The sequence below is a fragment of the Lissotriton helveticus genome, chromosome 4_1 (assembly GCF_964261635.1).
Source record: "Lissotriton helveticus chromosome 4_1, aLisHel1.1, whole genome shotgun sequence".
In the NCBI taxonomy this organism is placed as follows: domain Eukaryota; kingdom Metazoa; phylum Chordata; class Amphibia; order Caudata; family Salamandridae; genus Lissotriton; species Lissotriton helveticus.
This window is the reverse complement of record NC_136063.1, coordinates 1,700,681,186-1,700,684,131: the sequence shown is the minus strand read 5'-3', so window position 1 is coordinate 1,700,684,131 and position 2,946 is coordinate 1,700,681,186. Positions and strand designations below refer to the sequence as shown.

Here is a 2,946-nt window from a genome sequence, read left to right as displayed (position 1 = left end):
CCCTAGTAAAGTGTGCTATGTGTGCCCTGGGCCTGTACATCAAATGCTACTAGTAAACCTGCAGCACAGGTTGTGCCACGCACATGAGTAGCCCATAAACCTGCCTTAAGCCTGCCGTTACAGTGTCTGTAAGTTCAGTTTTGAACTGACATGTCGACCTTGCAAGAGCACCCACTTGCCAGGCCCTAACATTCCATTTTACTACATGTAAGGCACCCCTAAGGAAGGCCCATGGTACCTCAATTGGCAGGGACAGTGTATGTGAAAGGGAGGACATATACTGGTGTGTTATGCATGTCCTGATAAAGAAATACTTTCAATGTCATTTTTCACTATTTTAAAGAGTAGCTCCCCCATATGCCATCATTGGAGTGCCCATGTAAAATTTATGAAGTGTAATATTCGATTTGGTAAGAGCTAGAAATTTAGAGTTTAGGTTTATGTGTTTAACCCCTTCCATGCTGGTGACGAACCCCAGGCGTCACGCTCCACGGTGCTCGTGTGCTGATGACGGCTGGGGTTCGTCACGGCCCGCCCTGTTTGGGCGGCGGCCGCACACGGGGGGAATCGCGGCAGCACGGAAGGGGTTAAAAGTGCCACTTTTAGAAAGTATGCAGAAAATAAGGAGTTAGGTCCCGGGACACAGGGTCAGCTGGACCATAGAATAATTTATAAAAAGAGAAATGCTGGCCCTGCGATTTTTAATAGCTATATTTTGAGCAACAAACCAAATCCTTGTTATGATTTGTATGGTCGAATTTATTTAAACCATTTACTTTTTCATATAAATCTCATTAAGTTAAAGCATTGATTGCATGAGAAAAACACTACGTACATACAATTTATACAAAAACATTTGACAAAAGAATTTTAACAAAAATACATAGATACATCTGACAAAAATGACATCCAATCATTTAGTGTACATAAATATACAAATACGGTCATACGAGAAGCATCAGTCGTTATGTAGTATTAAGCAATGAAGCTATTTGCAGTAAGGAAAAGAAAACAAAATGAATTGTAACAAATACAAATTTTCAATTGTCTGATAAATAAACTTGAATTCTTTCTGCTATTGCCAATTCCTTTCTGCTATTGCCGACGCGTTTCGAACTCGCTCTGGCATTTGGCAAGTTCTCATCAGGGCTTTCTCGTATTATTCTTCTGAAAATTTAGGTAAGCACAAAGATAGGTAACGCTTAGTGATACCGCGCATGACACAGGAGCGGGCTCACAGTGTCCGTGTTTGTCATTTTAGAACATAAAAACGAACATAAAAACGAACTGAAACCGGCTAGAAGTTAGAAAAACAGGGGAACTGCATTTAAACAGCCCAAGCGCCAACAATAAGGTAGGCACCCGGTTCTGTTACCCGTTCTACTCGTTCTAACCGCTGTTTGTAAAACTGATTGGAATAGTTGAGTGACTTTAAACTCTCCTTGTAGGTGCAATAAGACGTGTCCACCGCCGGCTGGCGGGTGGGAGCTGATTTTTGTCCCACGCACGGCTGTTTCAAATATTTACCAAACAGAAGTGCAGACTACTGGTTTGAAGGTAATTTTCCAAGATTGTCCTCTGGCCATCTAGGCGCAGGCTGTCCTGACCATTATTATATTGTAATTTGGTTCGTTGTAATTTTTTAGAACCGAATCTACATTGATTGAATAAGATCTCTTGAAAATTGAAAACCCGCTGCCAACTTGAAAATAAACGTACACGTTTTCTAGAAAGTCTTGATAGGGGGCAATGTATATAGGGGACGAAAATGAGGATTGCAAAATCTTACTCATTTTCTTTGTACATAATTTTCAGAAGAATAATACGAGAAAGCCCTGATGAGAACTTGCCAAATGCCAGAGCGAGTTCGAAACGCGTCGGCAATAGCAGAAAGGAATTGGCAATAGCAGAAAGAATTCAAGTTTATTTATCAGACAATTGAAAATTTGTATTTGTTACAATTCATTGTGTTTTCTTTTCCTTACTGCAAATAGCTTCATTGCTTAATACTACATAACGACTGATGCTTCTCGTATGACCGTATTTGTATATTTATGTACACTAAATGATTGGATGTCATTTTTGTCAGATGTATCTATGTATTTTTGTTAAAATTCTTTTGTCAAATGTTTTTGTATAAATTGTATGTACGTAGTGTTTTTCTCATGCAATCAATGCTTTAACTTAATGAGATTTATATGAAAAAGTAAATGGTTTAAATAAATTCGACCATACAAATCATAACAAGGATTTGGTTTGTTGCTCAAAATATAGCTATTAAAAATCGCAGGGCCAGCATTTCTCTTTTTATAAACTTTTAGAAAGTAGGCATTTTTTTGCTTTACCACTCTGTGTGCCTCGGCCTGCTTGTGGAAAAAAGTCTGGTTTAGACTGACAGTGGCTGTTTATGCATTCACTCCAGACTCACACAAAGAGAGCTGAGGTGTGACCGGCATGTGCTGATGGGTCTTCCTGAGCTAGTGTAGTGTGAGGAGTTGACATTAAACCTGAATAGGGCTGTTCCCTTCTTTCACAATGCCGTATCAAACCCCTGTAGTGTGGCTGGACCAGGAGGGACATAACTGATTCAAGTAAGCAATAGAGATTTTTTTTGGAACCAACTTGCACATTTCAAAGGCTAAAACAAGTATAAATAATGGAGTCCTGACCCCAGAACTTTAGAACACTTCTGGATTAAGAAGATCCTGCCAAGAAGAAGAGCTTCCAGGAAGAATATGCCCCTGTGCTGTGTGTTGCTTTTCTGTGTTGGCCTGCAGTTTCTGCTTCTATCAGTAGAAAAGACTGGACTTTTACTTTGCTTTAGTATCCTGCTTAAGAAGATTCTCAGATTCTCCAAGGACTGGATGTAGAGCGTGCCTCCTATTAAGAAGTCTCAGGGACACAAAGACTTCACTTACAGCATCCCTGAACTCCACTGCTGGGAGT

The 2,946-nt window shown here is 40.0% G+C and overlaps 1 long non-coding RNA gene across 1 annotated transcript; it reads left to right on the top strand.

Annotated features, from left to right (window-relative positions):
* The first annotated feature begins 1,259 nt into the window (after window positions 1-1,259).
* Window positions 1,260-1,701, top strand: LOC144827654 (uncharacterized). The gene is made up of 3 exons (XR_013610290.1): window positions 1,260-1,354; window positions 1,449-1,557; window positions 1,647-1,701. It is a non-coding gene; the product is annotated as an uncharacterized LOC144827654 (long non-coding RNA).
* The last annotated feature ends 1,245 nt before the right edge of the window (window positions 1,702-2,946 follow it).